Source organism: Bombina bombina, chromosome 4 (genome assembly GCF_027579735.1).
Source record: "Bombina bombina isolate aBomBom1 chromosome 4, aBomBom1.pri, whole genome shotgun sequence".
NCBI classification, from domain to species: Eukaryota; Metazoa; Chordata; class Amphibia; order Anura; family Bombinatoridae; genus Bombina; species Bombina bombina.
Window position 1 is genome coordinate 1,084,405,446 of NC_069502.1, and position 27,012 is coordinate 1,084,432,457.

Consider the following 27,012-nt stretch of genomic DNA (forward strand, 5'->3'; position numbering starts at 1 on the left):
TGCTTCATAACCTGTCCGTCTGCTCTGAGACAGCGGACAGAAATCAACAGAAATCAACCCGATCGAATATGATGGGGTTGATTGACACCCCCTGCTAGCGGGCGTGAATCTGCAGGGGGCGGTATTGCACCAGCAGTTCACAAGAACTAGTGTAATCGGATCATGCCCGCTCGCACCATAATAAATAGGCCCCATAGAGAAAAAAATATAAATATGAGCACCCATTTTCAAAATCACATGTTAAGCAAAATAACATGTGACAATACATCATTGCTGCAGGAACAATACAGGTTTGCAATTTTTGACAACACGTACAATTGTGCTACCCACACAAATCCATATCCAAAATCACTTTGAACGTTCTCTATCAGCTCGCTGAACTGAACTGTAATCAATGGGTCAGCAAGACAACAGCACAAACAGAAGTAGTATCTACATTTGTTTCATGAGCAACAAAAATAAATTTCTTTCATGTAAGTGACAAGAGTCCATGAGATAGTCACGCATGGGCTATACATTCCTACCAGAAGGGGGCAAAGTTTCCCAAACCTCAAAATGCCTAAAAAAAATCTCCCACCTCACTCATACCTTAGGTTTACAAACTTTGCCTTCGTTGGAGGATGGTGAAGCAAGTCGTTCTTGATTTCTTCTGTGAAAGGTGCTTCTAAGCATTTTGAAGCCCAATTCCTCTCAAAGTACAGTGTTTGTCTGAGGGATGTGAAGGGAGTATTGTGATGATGCCATGTTTTCATCTATGGGAAATCTATTCTAAGGCTCTCTGTAAATTCGGTCGTGGGGATTCATCTGCCACCTCCCTTTACAGATCAACATTAAACTCCTCTACCATTACCTCTGCTGATATGTTTCAGTACTGGTTTGGCTGTCTGCTATATGTTGATGGGTGTCTTCAGGTAAGTATATATCTTTTTTAAGACACTCTTAGCTATGTTTGGCACTTTATATTTTAAAGTTTTAATATATATTGCATATATTTTCCATGAGTCAAGTCTATGTTTATTTCCCTTTGCAGTCTAAGAATTTCAGCATGGATATTATGTTTTTGGGAGAAATTTAGTAATGTTTTCTTACCTGGGGTTCCAGCTAGTTGTAACTTCAGACTTGCTTCTATTCATTGCGTCATTCTTGGCGTGAAAATTTTTTGATGGTGTCTTTGTTGATGCAAATTTTTTTGCCGCAAAGTCGCACCTGTTATGACGCGAGTTGTGTCATTTCTTGTTAACTTTGGCGGCAAAATTTTTTTCTCTGCATTTGCATCATTTGTTATATTAAGGCCCTCCCTCTTTTGCTCTCTGCTCTCATTTGTTTACAGAGGGCTAATATGTTTGCTTTTGATTTTATTTTCATATAAGTATTTTATCATAAGCATTTTTTCCCATTCCTGAAACTGCTATTTTAAGGAAATTGGATATTTTGTTTAAATGTTATTTTTTCTTTTTTTTTTACATTTTGCAAGATGTCTCAAACTGATCCTGCCTCTGATGTTACTGTAGGAACCAAGCTAAGTGTGTATATTGTTAATTAGCTGATTGTATTTCTTCCGCTCAGATATGTGGCACTTGTTATGTTATATTATTTCATACTGATAATGTTTCTATAGTACAAATACATCTACTGTTAAACATTCACAGTCTAATGTACATGATATTCCTGTAGATATAAAGGATTATATTGCTACAGCCATATAGAAGGCTATGACTGCTATTCTGCCTTCAAATTAACGTAAAAGATCTTTCCTAACTTCTCATAATTCTAATGAAGTTTGTATTGAACAACAGCATACTGTCTTCAGAGACTGTTATTGATAAATCAACCTTTTACTGAATGTATTCATTTCTTATTAAGGAAGTATTGTTTACTTTGGGTATTGAGGAATCTAGTCCTCTTGATAACAAGAATAGCAAATGTTTGGATTCTGTTTTTTTAAGCTTCTGATGTTACTCTTGAAGTTTATCTTTTCCCAGATGCTATCTATCATATGTTTAGTAAGGAATCTAAACTTAGTGCTTCTTTTTACCTTTCTTCTAGGATCTTGTCCAGTTGTCAGCCTTGGCCACTTCCTTTAAGGCCAGACCTTCTGTCTCTAGGGCTGTTTTTTCCATCAAGATCTCAAAACTCTACATTTGAAGGCATGGAAATTGAAGCTTAGTACTTAGTCATAGAGGTTTCTCTGACTCAGTGATTAGCACTATGGTACAGGCTCGTAAGTTTGTTTCAAGGAGTAATTTTTATCGAGTTTGGAAAACCTATATTTCATGGTGTTCCACTTATTTTTCGCATTCTTTCAGAATTCCTAGGATTTTACAGTTTCTTCCGGATTTTTTGAAGAAGAGTTTATCTGCAAATACTTTGAAGGATAAATGTCTGCTCTTTCTGTCTTATTTCATAGAAAGATTGCTAAATTTCCTAATATTCACTGTTTTGTTCAGGTTTTGATTCTTATCAAACCTGTTATTTTATCTTACTCCTCCTTAGAGATTCAACTTAGTTTTGAAGTTGTTTAGGCTCCTCCTTTTGAGCCTATGCATTCTCTGATTATTAATTACTTTCTTGGAAATTGTTGTTTCTTTTGGCTATTTCTTCTGCTAGAAGAGTTTCTGAATTGTCTGCTCTCTTTTGGGAGTTTCTTTATCTGATTTCCCATCAAGATGAAGCTGTTTTGCGGACTTCATTTACATTTTTGCCTAACAAATTCAATAGTGAATTTGTTGTTCCTTCTTTGTGTCCTAACTCTAAGAATACTCTTGTAAGGTTTTCTCATTCTTTGGATGTGGTAAGAGCTTTGAAATATTATGTGTAGGTTATTTAAGATTTCAGAACGATTTCTAGTCTATGGCCTCTAGTTATCAAGCCGTCAACCGCAAATACGCTGGAATTCCGCAGCATATTTGTGGCAAGGCTGATTCGCCTTAGTTATCAAAGGCTAGAGACCGGCAAAAGTAGAATATAGTGACGTAAGCTACGATCCGCCGGTCTCAGTCTGACACAGATCGATTCTTACATCACTCCAGATGTGCCGAACATAAGTTCGGCACAATCTGACTACTTTTGCTAGTTATCAAATAACTTGCAGGTACGCTCGGCACTATTCCGGCCCAGCGTACCTGGTTTTCAATCTGCCACCCTGGAGGCGGGGGATCCCATAGGAATCAATGGGAGTCTGACAGCAGCGAAAGCTCATGTTCGCTGCTGCCCGATATCCCATTCATTCCTATGGGAGATGTCTGCACCTAACACACCGCATGTACCCTGAGTCTAAACACCCCTAATCTGCCCCCCCTACACCGCCGACACCTAAATAAAGTTATTACCCCTTAAACCGCCGCTCCTGGACCCCGCCGCAACTATAATAAATATACTAACCCCTAAACCGCTGTTCCCGGACCCCGCCGCCACCTACATTATACCTATTAACCCCTAATCTGCCGCCCCCTATACTGCCACCCCCTATATTAAAGTTATGAACCCCTATCCTGGGGATCCCGGACCCCGCCGCAACTAAATAAATTGTTTAACCCCTAAACCGCCGCTCCCGGACCCCGCCACAACTAAGTTAAATGTTTAACCCTTAAACCGCCGCTTCAGGACCCCGCCGCCACCTATATTAAACTTATTAACCCCTAAACCTAAGTCTAACACTAACACCCCCCCTAACTTAAATATTATTTAAATAAATCTAAATACATGTAAAAAACAAGAAAAGACAGGAGCGCAACTCCGTGCACCAAACAGTACACGGAAGATCTAAGTGTCCACACCTCTCTGCTGCTCCTTCCAGATCCACTGGTGTCCACACCTCTCTGCTGCTCCTTCCAGATCCACTGGTGTATATATCTAGTATCTACTTTTGTACTAAAAACCTTAAAATTCAAAGTAAAAAGCACACACTCAGGGGGCTGCTGATGCGGGATGATCAGTGATACCTGATCACACAGCTGCTGCACCTTTAAATACAAACACAAAGCAAAATCCCAAAGCGCCACCCAAAAAAATATATAAATAGTCTGCACCTTTAAATCTAAATACATATTACAAATTTTATTAACTAAATTATTCCTATTTAAAACTAAATACTTACCTGTAAAATAAACCCTAAAATAGCTACAATATAACTAATAATTACATTGTAGCTATTTTAGGATTTATTTTATTTTACAGGCAACTTTATATTTATTTTAACTAGGTACAATAGCTATTAAATAGTTATTAACTATTTCATAGCTACCTAGTTAAAATAACTACAAAATTACCTGTAAAATAAATCCTAACCTAAGTTACAAATACACCTAACACTACACTATCATTAAATTAATTAAATAATTTAACTACAATTACCTAAAATGAAATACAATTAAATAAACTAAACTATAGTACAAAAACAAACACTAAATTACAGAAAATAAAAAAAATTACAAGAACTTTAAACTAATTACACCTAATCTAAGCCCACTAATAAAATAAAAAAGCCCCCCAAAATAACAAAATGCTTTACCCTATACTAAATTACAAAGTAATCAGCTCTTTTACCAGCCCTTAAAAGGGCTTTTTGCGGGGCATTGCCCCAAAGTAATTAGCTCTTTTACCTGTAAAAAAATACAACCCCCCCAACATTACAACCCACCACCCACACACCCCCACTCTAAAACCCACACTAACCCCCTGAAGATCACCCTACCTTGAGCCGTGTTCACCCAGTCTGGCCGAATTCTTCATCCAAGCGGGGCAGAAGAGGTCCTCCATCTGGCCGAAGTCTTCATCCAAGCGGCGTCTTCTATCTTCAATCATCCGGAGCGAAGCGGAGCCATCTTCCATCCAGCCGATGCGGAGCCATCTCCTTCCAACGACGTCCTAACACTGAATGCCTCGTCCTTTAAATCACGTCATCCAAGATGGTGTCCCTCGAATTCCGATTGGCTTATAGGATTCTATCAGCCAATCCGAATTAAGGTAGAAAAAAATCTGATTGGCTGATGTAATCAGCAGCCAATCGGATTAAAGTTCAATCCGATTGGCTGATTGAATCAGCCAATAGAATTGACGTCGCTTTCTATTGGCTGATACAATCAGCCAATCGGATTGAACTTCAATACGATTGGCTGATTACATCAGCCAATCGGATTTTCCCTACCTTAATTTCGATTGGCTGATAGAATCCTATCAGCCAATTGGAATTCGAGGGACGCCATCTTGGATGACGTCATTTAAAGGACCAGGCATTCGTCGGGTAGTCGTCGGCAGAAATGGATGTTCCGCGCTGGAGGTGTTCAAGATGGTGCCGCTCATCGCCGCTTGGATGAAGATGTCTGCCGGTCCGGATGTCCTCTTCTGCCCGGATAGGATGAAGACTTCTACCCGGCTGGAGGACATCTTGTGCCCACATCGGATGAAGAGTTTGGCCCGGTTGGGTGAAGACGGCTCAAGGTAGGGTGATCTTCAATGGGGTAGTGTTAGGTTTATTTAAGGGGGGATTGGGTGGGTTTTAGAGTAGGGGTGTGTGGGTGGTGGGTTGTAATGTTGGGGGGGGTATTGTATTGCTTTTTTTTACTGGTAAAAGAGCTGATTACTTTGGGGCAATGCCCCGCAAAAAGCCCTTTTAAGGGCTGGTAAAAGAGCTGATTACTTTGTAATTTAGTATAGTGTAGGGCATTTTATTGTTTTGGGGGGGCTTTTTTATTTTATTAGGGGGCTTAGATTAGGTGTAATTAGTTTAAAGTTCTTGTAATTTTTTTTATTTTCTGTAATTTAGTGGGGTTTTTTTGTACTATAGTTAATTTCATTTTAGGTAATTGTAGGTAATTTATTTAATTAATTTAATGATAGTGTAGTGTTAGGTGTATTTGTAACTTAGGTTAGGATTTATTTTACAGGTAATTTTGTAGTTTAACTAGGTAGCTATTAAATAGTTAATAACTATTTAATAGCTATTGTACCTAGTTAAAATAAATACAAAGTTACCTGTAAAATAAAAATAAATCCTAAAATAGCTACAATATAATTATTAGTTATATTGTAGCTATTTTAGGGTTTATTTTACAGGTAAGTATTTAGATTTAGTTAATAATTGAAATATGTATTTAGATTTATTTAAATAATATTTAAGTTAGGAAGGTGTTAGTGTTAGACTTAGGTTTAGGGGTTAATAAGTTTAAAATAGGTGGCGGCAGGGTCCGGGAGCGGCGGTTTAGGGGATAAACATTTAATTTAGTTGTGGCGGGGTCAGGGAGCGGTGGTTTAGGGGTTAAACAATTTATTTAGTTGCGGCGGGGTCGGAGATCCGGGATCCGCAGGATAGGGGTTAATAACTTTAATATAGGTGGTGGCAACTATTTATTATAGTTGCGGCGGGGTCCAGGAGCGGCGGTTTAGGGGTTAATATATTTATTATAGTTGCGGCGGGGTCCAGGAGTGGCGGTTTAGGGGGTAATAACTTTATTTAGGTGCGGGGGGCTCCGGGAGTGGGAGTTTAGGGGTTAATACTTAATACATATAATTTAGGTGGCGGCAGGGTCCAGGAGCAGCGGTTTAGGGGGTAATAAGTTTATTTAGGTGCGGGGGGCTCCGGGAGCGGCGGTTTAGGGGGTAAAACAGTATAGTTTAGTGTGGGTGCTTAGTGACAGGCTAGCAAGAAAGCTCCGAAGAAGACGATGATCAGCGAGATCGATGACTGTCAGTTAACAACAGTCCGCTGCTCATCGCTCCGTACTTGGTGCGCGGCTTCTTGACAGCTTTCTTGATAACTTTGGCGAATGTATTCAGGTCCGCGGCGGCGATGGTAGGCGAGCTTAGGCGAGCGTATTGGGCCGGCGAATGCAGGTAAGTAGACGGCTTGATACATAGAGGCCTATGTGTTATTTATTCTGACTCTAGGAAAGGTCAGAAAGCCTCTGCTATTTCAATTCTCTGGCATTTTGATTGAAACTTTTGTTTCATAAAGCTTATTTGAAGGCGGAGCAGTCTCCGTATCAGAGAATTATAGCTTATTTTACTAGATCATTTGCCTCTTCTTGGGTTGTCAAGAATGAAGCTTCAGTTGATTAAATTTGCAAAGCAGTAATTTGTTTTTTCTTTGCATACTTTTTCTTAATTTTACCATTTTGTTGTGTTTGCTTTTTCAAAAGCAGCCTTTGGTAGAAAGGTTCTTCAGGCACTTATCTTAGTTTAATTCTAGTGCCTTTGTTTTGAGTTTTTTGAATTTTTTTTTAAGAAAACTTATATTTTTGATTTAATTTCTCAGCGGATTTAGCTGTTATTTTATCCCTACCTCTCATACGTCACTAGCTCATGGACTCTTGCCACTTACATGAAAGAAAACATAAGTCATGTAAGAACTTATCTGATAGTCAGGGGTTAAAAGCTACTAACCCAGAGGGAAAAAGTTAGTAGTCCACTCAATGTTAAAGATAGGAAAAAGTCAAATTTTATGTCGTCCGCTGCAATTTTAAGTTGTCCGGGATCACTGGAAATTTAAAGCCCTTGGTATAGGCAAAGGAATGATGTTGACATTGTAACCACACCAATGCAACTAGTTTGCTCATGGAACAAGAGCTTATTATTCATGCTCACAGTTGAATTCTTGGTCAGCTGATGGCATTAATTCTGTTGTCCACTTATATACAGTATCGCCTTTGTTATTTCATAGTTCCTTCACATTATCTAGGCTTAAGGAAATATATGTGATTTGAGATTTTGGGTGACTAGATCATCAAATCTTCCTAAGACTCTATAAAAATATGCCAAAATGTTGGAAACCATATCATTCCATTATGAATCTTACATTTAGAGATGGGAATCTCTGCTTCATAGCTTCCCCTCCCCCCCCACAAGATTTTGTAACATATCTTAAATGGGTAATTGCAATATCCCATTGCCTCAAAAACTTTAAGATGGATTTTAATATTTTGCAAAATTTGTTTTATATCACAAACATTGGGTTCTTCTATCTAGAAACATCTACCACAAATGTCTTCTGTCCCATATAACATCCCAAAGCTGATGTTAAAAATGTTTTGTTTCTATTGATGAAATACATCTGCAATAGACCAATAAAGGGCTAGATTACAAGTGGAGCGCAAAATGTCGCTTTTGTGAAAGCGATATTTGCTCCCCACTGAGTAATACCAGTGCACGCAAATGTGCACTGGTATTACAAGTTAGCCGCAATGTGAACACAAGGTTGCGTTCTAATTGTATGGAAGCATTGCGCTTAGGAGAGCTTGCTTTTATCAGCTCAAATGTGAGCCTCGTTTTCATGCTGTCAGACGCCTGAGAACCTAGCGCAGAGAAGGGAGTAAGTTGCGCAGCGATGAGCAGCAAATGTTAAATATATGTATATGATTATATAAATATATATTTATGTGTTAATATGTGTATATACAGTGAGAGATCTACTTTGAATTTGAATAAATCCAAGCCTTATAAATAAAACCAAATTCAGCCCCTAAGACTGCATGAAGGTATGGCTCTTAAACCAGTTCAACTGGTGGGGGGCAGTTTGAATTTATTTCAACACATTTGGACAGTTTCTGTTTAAAGTCAGCGGATTCAGAATTTTGTTTTCTTAGGGGTATTAAATAGGTTTCAGTATAAAAACTCACATGGGAAGATTCTTTCCCATGTTACAACAAACCCTATGAAATCTCCGTTTTTTCAGAAGTCCCAACTTTTAAGATAGTGACTATAGGGAGTATTCTGCTTTTTTGTTCAGCAAGGTCACTTCATGTCCACAATAAACTTACAGGACGCTTATCTTCACATTCCAATTTATTCAGACCACTATTGTTATCTGAGATTCTCTTTTCTAGATAAGCATTACCAATTTGTTGCTCTTCCGTTTGTCCTATCGACAGCTCAGAGATTCTTTTCAAAGGTTCTCAATGCCCTTCTATCTGTAATCAGAGATTGCAGTGTTTCCTTATTTGGACAATATCTTGGTACTAGCTCAAATATTTTCATTTAGCAGAATCTCATTTAAAAAAACTAGTGTGGTTTCTTCAAAGACGTGGTTGGAGGATCAATTTACAATAGAGTTTCTTGATTCCTTAGACAAGGGTCACCTTTTTTAGGTTTCCAGATAAGATTTAGTGTCTATGATTCTTTCTCTGACAGACTAGAGACTAATTAAGTTATTTTTAGTTTGTCTAAACCTTCAGTCTCTATTATTCCCTTTAGTGGCTATGTGCATGGAAGTTTTAGGTCTCATGACTGCAGCATCAGGTGCGATCCTCTTTGCTCGTTTTCGTTTGAGGCCTCTATAGCTTTGAATGTTGCACCAAGGGTGCAGGGATTATTTTCAGATATCACAACTGATATACTTAAATCCCAACACTCTATTCTCTCTGATTTGGTGGTTGGACTATCACCTTATTGTTCAGTGGGCCTCATTTGTTGGTCCTACCTGGACTATATATACTCAACAGATGCAAGTTTTTCAGGTTGGGGTGCTGGCTGAGAGTCTTTGACAGCACAAGGGGTTTGGAAACCTCAGGAGGGGAGGTTACCAATCAATATGTTAGAACTCCATGCTATTTTCAGGGCTCTTCAGGCGTGGCCTCTATTGAAATAGAACTTTTACATTTGTTTTTAAACAGACAATATCACAACAGTGGCATATGCCAATCATCTAGGAGGGACTCGCAGTTCTTTAGTTATGAAGGAAGTATCTCAGATACTTTCTTGGGCTTAATCCAACTCTTGTTTAATTTCTGCAATTCATATCCCAGGTGTAGACAATTGGGAAGTGGATTATCTCAGCCATCAGACTTTATATCCGGAGGAGTGGTCTCTCCATCCAGATGTGTTTTTTCATCTTGTACAGATGTGGTGTCTTCCAGAAATAGATCTTATGGTCTCTCGTCTAAACAAGAAGCTTTCCAGATACCTTTCCAGGTCCAGGGATCCTCCGGCGGAGATGGTGGATGCCTTAGCAGTTCCTTGTTTTTTTTACCAACCTGCTTATATTTTTCCACCTCTGTTTTTTTTTTTTTAAGGTAATCTTCAAGATCATAATGGTTCAATCTCATGTGTTTCTGATAGCACCAGCATGGTCTCACAGGTTTTGATATGCGGATCTTGTCCAGGTGTCCAGTTGCCAGCCTTGGCCACTTCCTTTAAGACCAGACCTTCTGTCTCTAGGGCTGTTTTTTCCATCAAGATCTCAAATCTCTACATTTGAAGGCATGGAAATTAAACGCTTAGTACTATGGTACAGGCTCGTAAGTCTGTTTCAAGGAATAATTTTTACCGGGTTTGGAAAACCTATATTTCATGGTGTTCCACTCATAATTATTTTTGCCATTCTTTCAGAATTTCTAGGATTTTACAGTTTCTTCTGGATGTTTTGAAGAAGGGTTTATTTGCAAATACTTTGAAGGATAAATTTCTGCTCTTTCTGTCTTATTTCATAGAAAGATTGCTAAACTTCCTAATATTCACTGTTTTGTTCAGGTTTTGATTCATATCAAACCTGTTATTTTATCTTTCTCCTCCTTAGAGATTCAACTTAGTTTTGAAATTTTTTTCAGGCTCCTCCTTTTGAGCCTATGCATTCTGTGATTATTAATTACTTTCTTAGAAATTTTTATTTCTTTTGGATATCTTTTTTGCTAGAAGAGTTTCTGAATTTTCTGCTCTCTTTTGTGTGTTTCTTTATCTGATTTCCCATCAAGATGAAGCTGTTTTGTGGACTTCATTTAAATTTTTGCCTAAAGTTGTGAATTCTAACAAATTCAATAGTGAATTCGTTGTTCCTTCTTTGTGTCCTAACTCTAAGAATACTCTTGTAAGGTTTTCTCATTCTTTGGATGTGGTAAGAGCTTTGAAATATTATGTTGAGGCTATTTAAGATTTCAGAAAGACTTCTAGTCTATTTGTTATTTATTCTGACTCCAGGAAAGGTCAGAAAGCCTTTGCTATTTCTCTGGCATTTTGATTGAAACTTTTGTTTCATAAAGCTTATTTGAAGGCGGAGCAGTCTCCGTATCAGAATTATAGCTCATTTTACTAGATCAGTTGCCTCTTCTTGGGTTGTCAAGAATGAAGCTTCAGTTGAATAAATTTGCCAAGCAGTAATTTGGTTTTTCTTTGCATACTTTTTCCTAATTTTACCATTTTATTTTGTTTGTTATTTGGAAGCAACCTTTGGTAGAAAGGTTCTTCAGGCACTTATCCTAGTTTGATTCTAGTGCCTTTGTTTTGAGTTTTTTTTTCAAAAAAAATTTAAGAAAACTTATTTATATTTTGGATTTAATTTATCAGCGGATTTAGCTGTTGTTATTTTATCCCTCCCTCTCTAGTGACCCATGGATTTCCACATCTTGGGTATTATATCCCATACGTCACTAGCCCATGGACTCTTGCCACTTACATGAAAGAAAACATAAGTCATATAAGAACTTACCTGATAAGTCCATGAGACCCACTCTATTTTTTGTGGTTATGATTTTTTTGTATAAAGCACTTTTTTCTCCAGTTCCTCTTTTTGTATGCTGTTAACTCCTTCTTTTACACCTTACTTCTTGGCTACATGTTAAATTAAGGTATGAGTGAGGTGGGAGGTGTATTTATATGCATTTTGAGGTTTGGGAAACTTTGCACCCTCCTGGTAGGAATGTATATCCCATACGTCACTAGCTCATGGACTCTTGCCACTATGAAAGAAATTAATTTATCAGGTAAATTCTTACATAAATTATGTTATCTCTGTAGTATTTTTTCTTTTACATTAAATGTGTTTTTCACTAAAGAATGATCAACTTTTATGTGGTTTTGATGAATAATATACTAGCCTTTGCATCATTTGCACAATAGCACTGAGTCTATTACTGGTGTACAATATTGTCTGTTTGCATGCATTACGAGTGGTGTTGATTTATAATAGTAGGTATACAGCTTCAATCATATGGATGCATTTTTGTAAAATATACATGCATGCCTTGGCTTTTCTTGATTTGCTTAAAAATGTGGTATAGGCAGGGGTGGAAAATATAACTATGGTTTACTAGTCAGGGGTTAAAGGCTACTAACCAAGAGGGAAAAAGTTAGTAGTCCACTCGATGTTAAAGATAGGAAAAAGTCAATTTTTTTTGTCGTCTGCTGCAATTTTAAGTTGTCTGGGAACCCTGAATCACTGGAAATTTAAAGCCCTGGGTATAGGCAAAGGAATGATGTTGACATTGTAACCACACCAATGCCACTAGTTTGCTCATGGAACAAGAGCTTATTAATTCATGCTTACAGTTGAATTCTTGGTCAGCTAATGGCATTAATTCTGTTGTCCACTTATATACAGTATCACCTTTGTTTTTTCATAGTTCCTTCACATTATCTAGGCTTAAGGAAATATATGTGATTTGAGATTTTGGGTGACTAGATCATCAAATCTTCCTAAGACTCTATGCAAATATGTCCAAATGTTGGAACCATAACATTACATTATGAATCTTACATTTAGAAATGAGAATCTCTGATTCATAGCTTTTTTCCCCCCACAAGATTGTGTAACATATCTTAAATGGGTCATTTCAGTGTCCCATTGCCTCAAAAACTTTAAGATGGATTTTAATATTTTGCTAAATTTGTTTTATATCACAAATATTGGGTTCTCCTATCTAGAAATGTCTACCACAAATGTCTTCTGTCTCATATAACATCCCAAATCTGATGTTAAAAATGTTTTGTTTCTATTGATGAAATACATCTGCAATAGACCAATAAAGGGCTAGATTTCAAGTGGAGCGCAAAATATCGCTGCAAGTTAGCCACAATGCCAACACGAGGTTGCATTCTCATTGCATGGAAGCATTGCGCTCATGAGAGCGTGATTCCATCGGCTCGAATGTGAGCCTCGTTATCATGCCGTCAGACTTGCCTGAGAACTTAGCGCAGAGAAGGGAGTAAGTTGCGCCGCGAAGGGCAGCAAATATTAAATATATATGTATATGATTATATAAATATATATTTATGTGTTAATATGTGTATATACAGTGAGAGATCTACTCCGAATTTGAATAAATCCAAGCCTTATAAATAAAACCAAATTCAGCCCCTAAGACTGCATGAAGGCGCGGCCCTTAAACCAGTTCAACTGGTGGGGGGCAGTTTAAAATTTATTTCAACACATTTGGACAGTTTCTGTTCAAAATCAGTGGATTCAGAATTTTGTTTTCTCAGGGGTATCGAATAGGTTTCAGAATGAAAACTCCCATGGGAAGATTCTTTCCCATGTTACAACAAACCCTGTGAAAGCTCAGGTTTTTCAGAAGTCCCAACTTTCAAGATGTGACTATAGAAACTATTCTGCTTTTTTGTTCAGCAAGGTCACTTCATGTTCACGCCTGAGAACCTAGCGCAGAGAAGGGAGTAAGTTGTACTGCGATTGGAAGCAAATGTTAAATATAAATGTATATGATTATATAAATATATATGTATGTGTTAATATGTGTATATACAGTGAGGGAAAAAATCATTTGATCCCCTGCTGATTTTGTACGTTGGCCCACTGACAAAGAGATGATCAGTCTATAATTTTGGTAGGTTTATTTGAACAGTGAGAGACAGAATAACAAAAAAAATTCCAGAAAAACCCATTTCAAAAAAGTTATAAATTGATTTACATTTTAATGAGTGAAAAAGGTATTTGACCCCTTTGCAAAACATGACTTAATACTTGGTGGAAAAACCCTTGTTGGCAATCACAGAGGTCAGACGTTTCATGTAGTTGGCCACCAGGTTTGCACACATCTCAGGAGGGATTTTGTCCCACTCCTCTTTGCAGATCCTCTCTAAGTCATTAAGGTTTTGAGGCTGACGTTAGGCAACTCAAACCTTCAGCTTCCTCCACAGATTTTCTATGGGATTAAGGTGTGGAGACTGGCTAGGCCACTCCAGGACCTTACTGTGCTTCTTCTTGAGCCACTCCTTTGTTGCCCTGGCCGTGTGTTTTGGGTCATTGGCATGCTGAAATACCCATCCATGACCCATTTTCAATGCGTGAGGGAAGGAGGTTCTCACCCAAGATTTGACAGTACATGGCCCTGTCCATCGTCCATTTTAAGATGTGAATTTGTCCTGTCCCCTTAGCAGAAAAACTCCCCCAAAGCATAATGTTTCCACCTTTATGTTTGACAGTGGGGATGGTGTTCTTGGGGTCATAGGCAGCATTCCTCCTCCTCCAAAGATGGCGAGTTGAGCTATTGCCAAAGAGCTCGATTTTGGTCTCATCTGACCACAACACTTTCACCAAGTTCTCCTCTGAATCATTCAGATGTTTATTGGCAAACTTCAAACGGTCCTGTACATGTGCTTTCTTGAGCAGGGGGACCTTGCGGGCACTGCAGGATTTCAGTCCTTCATGGCATAGTGTATTACCAATTATTTTTTTGCTAACTATGGTCCAAGCTGCCTTGAGATCATTGAAAAGATCCTCCAGTGTAGCTCTGGGCTGATTCCTCACCGTTCTCATGATCATTGAAACTCCACGAGGTGAGATCTTGCATGGAGCCCCAGACTTAGGGATTGACAGTCATTTTGTATTTCTTCCATTTGTGAATAATCACACCAACTGTTGTCACCTTCTCACCAAGCTGCTTGGCGATGGTCTTGTAGCCTATTCCAGCCTTGTGTAGGTCTACAATCTTGTCCCTGACATCAGCTCTTTTGTCTTGGCCATGGTGGAGAGTTTGGAATCTGATTGATTGATTGCTTCTGTTTACAGGTGTCTTTTATACAGGTTTTCCCTTTAAGAGAGTGCTCTTAATCTCAGCTTATTACCTGCATAAAAGACACCTGGGAGCCAGAAATCTTGCTGATTGATAGGGGATCAAATACTTTTTTCACTCATTAAAATGCAAATCAATTTATAACTTTTTTTTGTTATTCTGTCTCTCACTGTTCAAATAAACCTACCATTACAATTATAGACTGATCATTTCTTTGTCAGTTGGCAAATGTACAAAATGAGCAGGGGATCAAATATTTTTTCCCCTCACTGTTCACATATTAACACATAAATATAAATGTTTATAAGCATATACATGTATATTTTTAACACCCTACACCCGCCAATTTTAACCCCTAAAAACTACATCATGTAGTTGTTTTTTTATTTTTTTTTAAAAATGCTAAATTTGGGGCAGTTTTGGAAAATTAACCAGAACTCGTAAACTAGCCGTTAATTTGCTAAATGTTCAACTCAACCCATCTCCAGGAAGAATTTAATGTAATGTGTATACATGGATTAAAGCTTATTTTTTATTTTTGCTGGTTTTGTGCCAGATAAGTAAAAACTTAAGCAAAAGTATTACATTTTTGCAAATTAGAGATTCTTATATGAACCTGAATGCCCATATCGTATACCTAAACCCCAGACACCCAATGCATTTACTCCCTAAACTGCCACCATCCTCAATATAAAAACCTCCACTATGAGTTGCGTCTCCGAAAGCCTTTAAAATGTTTTAATCACATTAATAAAGGTGGATTGTGACAAAAAAATAATATAAGAAGATTTAAAAAAAAACAACAAAGCCCTCCACTACTAATCCCTAAACTGCTACAACCCCCATGCAAAACAACCTTTTTTTAATACCCTAGCTACTATTAATTACTAAACTTTCTTACCCTCCAATGCAAACACCTCCTCCAAAATACCCTAAAGACTATAAACTCCCAAACTAGCACAAACCCAACACTAAAGACCCTATCATAAAAACCCTAACCACTGTTAACCCCTATATTGTCTCAATCCCTAAAGCAAAATCCACTGCTAAACCCCCCTAAAGTATATTAATTCCAAAATCGCTACAACCCTGAAAGCAAAACCCACTGCTATTAACCCATGCACTGCAATAACCCCCAATGCAAAAGACACTTTGCAGAAAAACCTAACCCCTACTGTGGACCTCACTGCCTTAAAATCCCTCCTACTTAAAATGGCACCTAACCTAAGTCCTCTTAGATTCAATGCCCCCTACCTAAAATGACCCCTCGGATGAGGGGGATAAGGTTAGGGGCTATTTTAGGTAGGGAAACCTACAAAGCAAGACCCCTGTACCTTAAAGGGATAGTATAGTCAAAATTAAACTTTTATGATTCAGATAGAGGAAGCAATTTTAAGCAATTTTCTAATTTACTCCTATTTTCTTTGTTCTCTTGATATCTTTATTTTAAAAAGCTGGAATGTAAGCTTAGAAGCCAGCCCATTTTTGGTTCAGAATCTGGATAGCACTTGCTGATTAGTTTCTAAATGTAGCCATCCAATCAGCAAGCGCTATCCAGGTGCTGAACCAAAAATGGGCTGGCTCCTAGACTTACTTTCCAGCTTTTTAAAATAAAGATACCAAGAGAACAAAGAAAAATTGATAATAGGAGTAAATTAGAAGTTGCTTAAAATTGCATGCTCTGTCTCAATCATGGACATTTATTTTTGACTAGACTGTCCCTTTAAATGACCACTGATCCAAGACTTCCACTGTGGACCCCTCAGCACAAAACTTCCACCTAAACTTAGCCTTAACCTAAGACCCTCATTAATCCTACTCTTCACTACCCTAACACCCCACAAAACCCCTAAAGCTATTAAAAAAGCACTGTAAAAAAATGCTCTAAAATAATGTTTAAAATTCCGTCCTGCTGTAACTGGCCGTGTTCTGCCTCTTCTCTACCAGTCTCCACCTTTTACGTAGCTGTCCTAGTTGCTATTTTCTTCCTTATGGCTGATAATTTAAAGTAATCTAATAGGTATGGGAATTGAACAAGTCTGAGTCTGTTCAAGGCTAAAAGTAGCCAATAGAATAAAACCTGGATTGCAATTATGGACTTTCATGGATCAAGATGGTGGTGGTACGCTTTTATAGTTTTTTGGTGGTAATCATCATTTTTATAAAAGCTAAATATTTTTTAATAAGTTTTTTTTGGTAACTTGTGGGTATTGTGGATCTAATTTTTTTTTTTTTAAATGTAATTTGATTCCTTCTTGATTTCTGCATTAAAGGGACTATTTAGTCAAAAATGTTATGATTCAGATAGGACATGCAATTTTAGACAATTTTCCAATTTACTTTTATCATCAATTTTGCTTTGTTCTCTTGGTATTCTTAGTTAAAAGCTAAACCTAGGTAGGCTCATATCCTAATTTCTAATCCCTTGAAGGCCGCCTCTAATCCCAGTGCATTTTCACAGTTTTTCACAGCTAGAGAGGGTTAGTTCATGTTTGCCATATAGATAACATTGTGCACATGCCCGTGGAGTTGCCTAGGGGTCAGCACTGATTGTCTAAAATGCAAGTCTGTCAAAAGTACTGAAATAAGGGGGCAGTCTGCAGATGCTTAGATACAAGGTAATCACAGAGGTAAAAAGTATATTAATATAACTGTGTTGGTTATGTAAAACTGGGGGATGGGTAATAAAGGGATTATCTATCTTTTTAAACAATGAAAATTCTGATGTTGACTGTCGCTTTAGTGGCACAATGGTGTACAGAAACCAAATATAATACGTTTTATTTTCTAATTTTAAACTTGTAATTTTTATTGATCTGCATAGGTATGGAATCCTAAATTTTAAAGGGCCATAGTCCAAAAAATACATGCTCTAATTTGTTAGAGCATGTGATTTAAAGACTAGCGACCCTGCAATGCTATGTTTTTAAGTAGAAGTACAGCTCAGGACCTGCAGAACACCAATGGTCCTGATTTAATCATCAGCGTTGGTCACATAGCTGAGTTGACATTTCTGTTGTGTTGCTATAGAACAACATATCAGCCAAGTCTTAACATCCTTTTTGCTGCAATTGTTTTTCAATAGCCAAACTACACCCACCATTTGCCTTATTTGGAGGAGCCAATCTGGGCTTTAGTCCACAGACGACAAGGCTAGTCAATGTCATAAGTAAGTATAAAGTGATGCAGTTGTTATCTGATAGAGCCAATTAGGGACAGATATGTAGCAAAATTAAAGGGACATGAAACCCAAGATTTTTCTTTTATGATCCAGACAGAGCATACAATTTTAAACAACTTTCCAATTTACTTCTATTTTAAAAATCTTTGTTTTCTTGTTATTCTTTGTTGAAAAGCAGGGATGTGAGCTCAGGAGTGTGCACTAGGGATGGGCGAATGTGGTAAAAGTACAATTCACTTGGTAGAACAAATAGCCACATGGACATTTATTTTGGGCAATGGAATACTGATAAAAAGGAAAATCCATTAAAATTCAGAATTCAATATTAGTTTTAAAGATAGCATTAGAAATCCTATTACACTAAACAAACAAATTTGTTAAAATTTGTTTCATTTTTTAAATGTAGCAAAACATTCGTCCATCCCTAGTTTCCTCATCTGCAGCACTCTATAGCAGCAGTTTTGTAACAATGTTATACATCATCAAGAGCACTAGATGGCAGTGCTATTTCCTGTTATGTAGTGCTTCAGGCATGTGCACACTACCTACCTAGGTATCTCTTCAACAAAGAATAGCATTAGAACAAAGCAAATTTGATGAAAAACATAAATTGGAAACTTTTTAAAATTGTATTCTCTATCTGAATAATGAAAGAAAAAGTTTGGGTTTTATGTCCCTTGAGAAATCAACAGGATGGAGCTCTGGGAATTAAAAACTGCTCAGTTTTCAGAGGGGAGAGAGCGCAAAAGAGAGGGGGAGAGCGCAAAAGAGAGGGGGAGAGCGCAAAAGAGAGGGGGGAGAGAGCGCAAAAGAGAGGGGGGAAGAGAGGGGGGAAAGAGAGGGGGGAGAGAGCAAAAGAGAGGGGGAGAGAGTCAGCAAAAGAGAGGGGGAAAGAGAGCAAAAGAAAGAGGAGAGAGAGCAAAAGAGGGGGGATTGAGAGAACAAAAGAAGGGGGATTGAGAGAGCAAAAGAAAGAGGGGGATAGAGAGAGCAAAAATAGGGGGGAGAGAGAGAGAGAGCAAAATAGAGGGGGGAGAGAGAGCAAAAGAGAGGGGGAGAGAGAGAGAGAGCAAAAGAGAGAGGGGAGAGAGAGAGCGCAAAAGAGGGGGGATAGAGAGAGCAAAAGAGAGAGGGGAGAGAGAGAGAGCAAAATAGGGGGGAGAGCAAAAGAAATGGGGGAGAGAGAGAGAGCAAATGAGGGGGGATATAGAGAGCAAAAGAGAGGGAGAGAGACAGCAAAAGAGAGGGTGAGAGAAAGCAAAAGACAGGGGGAGAGAGTGCAAAAGAGAGGGGGGAGAGCGCAAAAGAGAGGGGAGAGAGAGCACAAAAGAGAGAGATGAAACGAGAGGGGGGAGAGAGAGAGCAAAAGAGAGGGGGAGAGAGAGAGAGCAAAATAGATAGAGGGGGAGAGAGAGAGCAGAAGAGAGGGGGAGAGAGCAAAAGAGAGGGGGGATAGAGGGGTGTAACCGCTGTACTGCAAAAAATGGCCCGTGAACACAGCTTTAGGACTAGTATTAAAATAAAAAAATAAATGAAAAATAAAAAAACCTGTTACAAAATTAAAAAATCCTAACACTACAAAAAAATAAAAAAAAACTAATATTACAAAAAATACACTAAAATTGCGAACAATAACAAAAAAACCTAACATTTCCAAAAATAACAAACACTAAAATTACGCAAAATAAAAAAACACTACGATTACATAAATAATAAACAAAATTATCCAAAATAATAAAAATTAAACCTAATCTAATAGCCCTATAAAAACAAAAAAGCCCCCCAAAATAAAAACACCCCCTAATCTATCAATATGTAATAGTCCTAATACTCCTTAGGACTTCAGGGTTCATCTTTTATGCATTCGGATAAACCCAGCCTGTAATGGTTTCTGAGTGATATCATACTCCATGAGGAGTCTGAGGCATATAATTTAAATTCTGCGGTATAGTCCTCCACAGGCTTCTTTCCTTGCTTTAGATGTCTCATTCTATGTTCAGCAATCATTTGTACATCAGCCTCCTTGTACAGTTCACAGTGGCGTCACTAGGGTTGGTGTCACCCGGTGCGGTAAGTCATGGTGTCACCCCCCCCCCCCAGAAAGCAGACACACACAAAAACACAGGCAAACACACATACAAACACTCAGACACACTTAAAAACATACTCAGATGCACACACAAACACTCGGAAACACACTCAGACACACACAAATATATGTAAACTGCACTGCATTAATTATAAAGCTCATGTCTAGAGCTGCTCCCTGGCTCAGCAGAGCATCAAATGAAAGATAAACAAAGCACTCTAAAATAAATCACTGAAGAAAAGGTTTAGGCGCACAAACTATGAAAATTCTGCTCTCTGACTCTGTTCCAAGTCTGTCAGTGCACAGCCCTGGGCCGCATGTCACTGAGCAGTGAGGACAGATAGGCAGGCAGGTTTAGGCTAGCAGCGCAACTTTGCAAGCCCCACGGCACACCCACAACATTCATAGTGAAATTGGGCAGGGGAGGAGCAAAGTACAAACAAGCAAAAGCAGCCGGTAAAACTATTTGTTGAAATTGCAGCACTGGCTCAAGGGGCAAAAAAATTGTGTGTCTACAACTTCCCCAGTCCCACTAATGTTCACAAATGCCAGCCTCTAATAAAATAATCTATGCATCTCAATATTGTATTTCTTTGAATTTCAATAAAATAAAAAAATAAAAAAACCAGAAATAGACAAGGCAGAGTTTAGATGAGTAGTGCCAAGGATAGTATCGGTCAGTTAGAGGTTCAGGCTCAGGAGAACAGATATGTGACTCCAAGGTAAATCACAAATTACTAAGCAAGGCTTAGAGGAGTGATCAGGTGTTATAAAGGGGGCGTGATGATACCATTGGTTGAGAAAACTTAAAGGTGTATAACAGAAACGTCAATCTCCTGACAAATAAACTACCAATAGCCCATAAAAGGGCCTTTTGTAGGGCATTGCCTTAAGTTAAATAGCTCTTTTACCTACAAAAATTACAAATTCCCCCCAAAAAGTAAACCCCCCTACCCAACCAACCCTCCAAAATAAAAAAAACTAAGTCTAAATAAAAACTAAGCTACCCATTGCCCCTAAAGGGGCATTTGTATGGGCATTTGTATGGGCATTTATCTCTTTTGTGCCAATTAAAATAAAAAATCCCTAATATAAAAAAAAAAAATCCAAACCCCCCCCCCCCCCAAAAAAAAGTCTTACCCCCAAATAGGTGCTCACCCTTCCGGAAGTCCGGTCTTCTTCCAGGCAGTGAAGGTCTTCTTCCTGCGCTGGGACCTCTTCTATTTTCATCCAGGGCGAAGGCGGCACAGAGCAGAGGTGACCGTTGAACAGGACCGGCGACCGCAAAACCATCCAGTGCGGAGGATATTCTTCATGTGATTGCTGCCGCACACTGAAGCTTGAATGCAAGGTACCCTTTTTACCCCTTTTACATTGGGGTACTGTTGCATTCCTGTTGCCTAAAAAATTCAAATCAGACAATAGAATGAGAGCTGCTTAAATCCTATTGGCTGTTCAAATCAGCCAAAAGGATTTAAGCAGTTTTTTAATTTTGTAACAGATTATTTATTTTCGTTTTTTTTTTTTTTTTTTTTTATATAGTAATGTTAGGGGAATTTATAGTTTAATATTATGTTTCATTTATTTCACAGGTACGTTTTTATTTATTTTAAGATAGTTATATTTTAATTTAAAGTATAGGGGATAGTTAGGTTTAGGGGTTAATAGTTTAATTAAGTATGTTGCGATGTGGGGGCCGGCAGTTTAGGGGTTAAAAGGTTTATTTAGTATTGGCAATGTCGGGGGTGGCAGATTAGGGGTATTTTGACTAGGGGTTTATGTTGGGGTGTTTTTACATACCTTTCTTTTCCCCATAGACATCAATGGGGATTGCGTTACGGCGATCTCCATTTCGCGATTTGCAGGTGTTAGTTTTTTTCTAACACTTTCTCTCCATTGATGTCTATGGGGAAAAGGTGCATGAGCACATCAAGTCAGGCTTTGGGTTTTGTGTGGTATGGTGCATATCGCACCATACCTAGGCTGACCATATTTCCTTGAGACAAAAACGGGACATTGAGATGTCAAAAACGGGACGGGGTTAATATTCTTTATTCATAGGAAAAAACAATTGAGCCAACAATGATCTAAATACCAATCCACAGTGTTTTCACAATGTTCCCACAATCTAAATTGGGAATGTGACATGTGTATATTTTTTAATCACATGCCCTTAACTCAATGGGGCCTATCTATCAAGCTCCGAATGGAGCTTGATGCCCCGTGTTTCTGGCGTTCCTGCAGGCTCGCCAGAAACAGCAGTTATGAAGCAGCAGTCACAAAGATCGCTGCTCCATAACCTGTCCACCTGCTCTGAGCAGGCGGACAGACATCGCCGCAATTCAACCCGATCGAGTACGATCGGGTTGATTGACACCTCCCTGCTGGTAGCCGCTTGGCTGCGAGTCTGCAGGGGGCGGCGTTGCACCAGCAGCTCTTGTGAGCTGCTGGTGCAATGCTGAATATGGAGAGCTTATTGCTCTCCATATTCAGCGAGGTCTGGCGGACCTGATCCGCACTGTCGGATCGGGTCCGCCAGACCTTGTTAAATAGAGGCCATTGTTTCCAAAATTGAAATTATCCTCTATGTTGTCAAGGCAAATTCTGCCATATTAACTGATTTTAAATCGGCGTTTGGTTTAAAGATCTGGATTAGTAGTTGTAGATTTTTTTTAGCTGAGTTGCCCAAAATCATTGTTACATGGTGGAAGAACTGAACAAAATGTGGAAATAGTTACTTGATAATGATAACCGTTATTTATAATGTCTGTACAACCAGAACTGCCACAGCATAATAATAAGCATAATTAATGACAATTAAATTGATTGACAGGCACAGACACTGGTCTTACCTTGGCCATGCACAATTCTTGCAGAACTTAAACAATTGATCACTATTTTTGTATGTTCACACTGTGACGCAAGAAGATGGCAAGAATTATTTCGCTGGTGATGGTCAGCCGCTAATTCGTTTAATGGCAGAGGCAGATGATCATCACATCAGATGATGACAGATCTAGTCCGACTCCTGTCCTTACTAGGCACTAGCTAGTAGTTCTAACTTACCTTTCATGACCAGTCTCTCTCCTCAGCTCAGTCTGACAGCTCACAACTGAGTACTGACCTGCTGTCACTTGCTTTCAATGATCACGTCCCTAATTTTGAGCACGATTGGCATAGACGCAGTGCTGTGGATTATGTGGGCATGGCCACCAAACCCCAACCCTGCAGTTAAAAAAAACTGCCCTCTCCACCGGTGGGGAGTTTAAAAATGTTTAGCAAGTGGTGTGTGTGCTAAAAAATTAAACTTGCGCTGGCCGCACGGTCTGATAACCCTCAAAACGGGACAAAATGAATATTATTAAAGAAACGACGGGACAGGGGAAGAAACATATAATAACGCTACTGTCCCTTTCAAAACGGGACGTATGGTCAGCCTAACCATACCGCACAGAAAAAGAATGTTTTTCAGTAACTTGTAATGGCAGCGCTATGGAGAGTGTGATACTGCTCTTTTTTTTGCATAATTTTTATGCACCCGGTTTAGCGCACAACTTGTAATCTTGGGGATAGATCGGAGCAGAGGCCAGGAAATGAGAATTTCTTTCATGTAATTGGCAAGAGTCCAATAGCTAGTGACGTATGGGATATACAATCCTACCAGGAGGGGCAAAGTTTCCCAAACCTCAAAATGCCTATAAATACACCCCTCACCACACCCACAATTCAATTTTTATAAACTTTGCCTCCTATGGAGGTGGTGAAGTAAGTTTGTGCTAAGATTTCTACGTTGATATGCGCTTCTCAGCATTTTTAAGTCCGATTCCTCTCAGAGTACAGTGAATGTCAAAGGGATGTGAAGGGAGTATCTCCTATTGAATGCAATGGTTTTCCTCACGGAAGATCTATTTCATAGGTTCTCTGTTATCGGTCGTAGAGATTCATCTCCTACCTCCCTTATTCAGATCAACAATATACTCTCATATTCCATTACCTCTACTGATAACTGTTTCAGTACTGGTTTGGCTATCTGCTATATGTGGATGGGTGTCTTTCGGTAAGTATGTTTTCATTACTTAAGACACTCTCAGCTATGGTTTGGCACTTTATGTGTTAATATAAAGTTCTAAATATATGTATTGTACTTATATTTGCCATGAGTCAGGTTTTTTCCTTTTGCAGACTATCAGTTTCATATTTGGGAAAAGCATTTTTTAGGAAAAACATTTTTTTCTTACCTGGGGTATAGTCTTTTTTCAAATTGACTGTTTTTCATTACATTTTGCGGGCAAAATTAGGCTTGCAAGGACGCAAAATGCCAAAGTATATTGCGTCATTCTTGACGCAAGATTTTTTGGCACAAAGTTATGTTCGATGACGCAAAATTTGTCATTTCCAGTGTCTTAGTTGACGCTGAGTTCCTTTCACAAGGTTGTGTCTTCAATGACGCTAGTGTGACATTTCCAGATGTTAGCGCCAAAAAAATTCTGTTTGCATTGTGCGTCATACTTGCGCCAAATATTTTCATTATTTAAAACCCCATTCCTATATGCCTCTTGCCTTTTTCTCTATCAGAGGGCTATGCTGTTTGCATTTTTTTCCCATTCCTGAAACTGCCATATAAGGAAATTGATAATTTTGCTTTATATGTTGTTTTTTCTCTTACTTTTGCAAGATGTCTCAATCTGATCCTGTCTCAGAAGCCACTGTTGGAACCCTGCTGCCTGATAACAGTTCTACCAAAGCTAAGTGCATTTGTTGTAAATTTGTGGAGATTATATCTCCAGCTGTGGTATGTAATAGTTGTCATGATAAGCTTTTATATGCAGAGAATGTGTCCATCAGTAATAGTACATTGCCTGTTGTTCCTTCAACATCTAATGTACAAGATATATCTGTAAATGTAGAAGATTTTATTGCTGATGCAATTCAGAAGGCTTTGTCTGCCATCCCACCTTCTAATAAACGTAAAAGGTCTTTTAAAACTTCTCATAAAGTTGATGAAATTTCAAATGACCAACAACATACTGAATTATCCTCCTCTGATGAGGATCTATCTGTTTCAGAAGATCCTTCCTCAGATATTGACACTGACAAATCTACTTATTTATTTAAAATTGAGTATATTCATTCTTTGTTAAAAGAAGTGTTGATTACATTGGATATTGAGGAAACTAGTCCTCTTGATGTTAAAACTAGTAGACATTTAAATTCTGTTTATAAACCTCCTGTGGTTACTCCTGAGGTTTTTCCAGTTCCTGATGCTATTTCTGATATGATTTCTAAGGAATAGGCCTGGTACTTCTTTTATTCCTTCTTCAAGGTTTAAAAAATCGTATCCTTTGCCAGCAGTTAGATTGGAGTTTTAGGAAAAGATCCCCAAAGTTGATGGTGCTATTTCTACTTTTGCTAAATGCACTACTATTCCTATGGAAGATAGTATTTTCTTTAAAGATCCTTTAGATAGGAAACTTGAATCCTATCTAAGGAAAGCCTATTTATATTCTGGTCATCTGCTCAGGCCTGCAATTTTCTTTGGCTGATGTTGCAGCTAAATCAATTTTTTGGTTGGAAAATTTAGCGCAACAGGAAGCGGTTACTGATTTGTCTAGCATTATTTGCTTGCTTCAACATGCTAATCATTTTATTTGTGATGCCATTTTTGATATCATCAAAATTTATGTTAAATCTATGTCTTTAGCTATTTTAGCTAGGAGTACTTTGTGGCTTAAATCTTGGAATGCCTAAGTCTAGATTACTATCTCTTTCTTTCAAAGGTAATAAGTTATTTGGTTCTCAGTTGAAATCAATTATTTCAACTGTCACTGGGGGGAAGGGAGTTTTTTTGCCTCAGGATAAAAGACCTAAGGGTAAATCTAAAGCTTCTAATCGTTTTCGTTCCTTTCGACAAAATAAGGAACAGAAACCTAATCCTTCCCCCAAAGAATCTGGTTCCAATTGGAAACCTTCTTCAAGTTGGAGTAAATCCAAACCATTTAAGAAATCAAAGCCAGCCCCCAAGTCTGCATGAAGGTGTGGCCCTCATTCCAGCTCAGCTGGTAGGGTGCAGATTAAGATTCTATCAAAAAATTTGGGCAGATTCTGTCCAAAATCAATGGATTCAGAATATTGTCTCTCAAGGGTACAGAATAGGATTCAGAGTAAGACCTGCTGTGAGAAGATTTTTCCTCTCACGCATCCCAGCAAATCCAGTAAAGGCTCAGGCTTTCCTGAAGTGTGTTTCAGACCTGGAGCTTTCATGGGGTAATCATACCAGTTCTGTTTCAGGAACAGGGTCTGGGGTTTTATTAAATCTATTCATTGTACCAAAGAAAGAAAATTCATTTAGGCCAGTTCTGGATCTGAAAATTTTGAATCGTTGTGTAAGAGTGCCAACTTTCAAAATGGTGACTATAAGGACTATTCTGCCTTTTGTTCAGCAAGGGCATTATATGTCCACAATAGACTTACAGGATGCATATCTTCATATTCCGATTCATCAAGATCGTTATCAGTTTCTGAGATTCTCTTTTCTAGACAAGCATGACCAATTTGTCGCTCTTCCATTTGGCCTAGCGACAGCTCCAAGAATCTTTTCAAAAGTTCTCTGTAATCAGAGAACGGGGTATTGCGGTGTTTCCTTATTTGGACGAAATCTTGGTACTAGCTCAGTCTTTAAATTCTGCAGAATCTCACACGTATCAACTAGTGTTGTTTCTTCAAAGACATGGTTGGGGGATCAATTTACCAAAAAGTTATTTGAGTCCTCAGACAAGGGTCACCTTTTTAGGTTTCCAGATAGATTCAGTGTCCATGACTCTGTCTCTAACAGACAAGAGAAGATTAAAATTGGTTTCAGCTTGTCGGAACCTTCAGTCTCAATCATTTCCTTCAGTAGCTATGTGCATGGAAGTTTTAGGTCTCATGACTTGCAGCATTGGTCGCGATCCCCTTTGCTCGTTTTCACATTAGACCTCTCCAACTTTGTATGCTGAACCAATGGTGCAGGG